The sequence below is a fragment of the Varroa jacobsoni genome, unplaced genomic scaffold (assembly GCF_002532875.2).
Source record: "Varroa jacobsoni isolate VJ856 unplaced genomic scaffold, vjacob_1.0 scaffold_502, whole genome shotgun sequence".
In the NCBI taxonomy this organism is placed as follows: Eukaryota; Metazoa; Arthropoda; class Arachnida; order Mesostigmata; family Varroidae; genus Varroa; species Varroa jacobsoni.
Window position 1 is genome coordinate 172,784 of NW_019213404.1, and position 1,303 is coordinate 174,086.

A 1,303-nucleotide genomic window follows, 5' to 3' on the forward strand; every position below is an offset into this window, starting at 1 on the left:
GACTGTAATGTAGAGTCTAAAAACACGGTCAGATTTGATTCAGCAGGGCAGATCACGAAGATGAATTTTCTTTCTTAGGTTTCGCTGCTGAACGATCGCAGCTTCGGGTCTTTGACTCCACTATCACACGGAATACTGTTAAGCTGCAGACATATAACAGCAGTGAGGTAAGCTTAAAATCTAGTATGCTCAATAGTTTGTATAGTGGTCGTTATTTGCAGATACTCGGATGAAACGACTGCGAGATTGGGTGACTGTTCGAAATTCCAGTTAAAAAAACAATGATGAATATCAGTGAAAAATACAATAACTAGAAAACAAATGACGGCATCGATAATTTTCAACAATTTCACACAACATGCCACAAATGATCTTCGTTACCGAATAATAGAATATCGGTATTGAATATATATTTGAGCACTTCTAAGCTATGCGGATACATACCACACAGTATCACTTCTTCGATCAAAAAGTATCACTCGATCATGATTGACTTGTGACAACGAAAGCAAAACTAAGATTCCCGGTACGGAGTTTTCGGTGCGTGTAGATAATAGTCGATCTAAAAGCTGCCATTTAACTGGTTAAACATTGCCCATATAACATTTGGTCCGACGTTTTTTCCCCTGTTGCCATCATCCAAGGTACTGTCCACTGCATAGGTTTCTAGGGATAATCGCTTCCAACGGAGGCATTTAGTTGAAATTTACCCTGTTAGAAGGGACAAAAGAACGTCTGTCTCGCGTTGATGCATAAATTGCTATTCTCAAAATTATTCATCATCCAGTGCCTAAGGGTCGTCATTTCTGTGAATTTTCAAGGCTACCACCGATGTTGTGACGGAACTACAACTAACTGCACAATGACTGTGTTCGTAAGTACAATTAATCAGGGACGCAAGTAGGTATAATAGTTAAGTGATGAAAATTCAACCTGCTTATTATAGAAATGTGTACGATCTGAATTAATTTGCCCGCCACGTGCATGCCTTCCTTAAGCGAATATTTGTGTACCGGAAAAAGCGTTGCTGCGAGGCGCGTCGCAGAATTAGAGTGACAAATGTTGGAGGTAGTGTTTCATACTGTTCAAGCAAGCTAAAATGTCTAGGAATACAGTGCACAGGGTAGACTTCCCTTGGCTTCGTAATGACGGCTCATACTGACTGTCCCATAACCCTGCCGAGCATGGAACAACTGGCTTTGAGACTTCGAGCATGCATTCATTATACGCTTCATGACAACTGTATATATATATATATATATAATATATATATATATATATATATATATCAGTTGTCATGAAG

General features: G+C 39.2%; 1 long non-coding RNA gene across 3 annotated transcripts in view; it reads left to right on the forward strand.

Moving 5' to 3' along the window:
- Positions 1–431: 431 nt before the first annotated feature.
- Positions 432–1,303, forward strand: part of LOC111260990 (uncharacterized) — a 10,965-nt gene continuing 10,093 nt past the window's right edge. For 2 of the 3 annotated variants that reach the window (XR_002680694.2, XR_015311297.1), the window contains exons 1-2: positions 432–540; positions 822–874. This is a non-coding gene — a long non-coding RNA (uncharacterized LOC111260990). The remainder of the gene's footprint in view (positions 541–821; positions 875–1,303) is intronic. The other variant, XR_015311298.1, reaches the window with a different exon arrangement.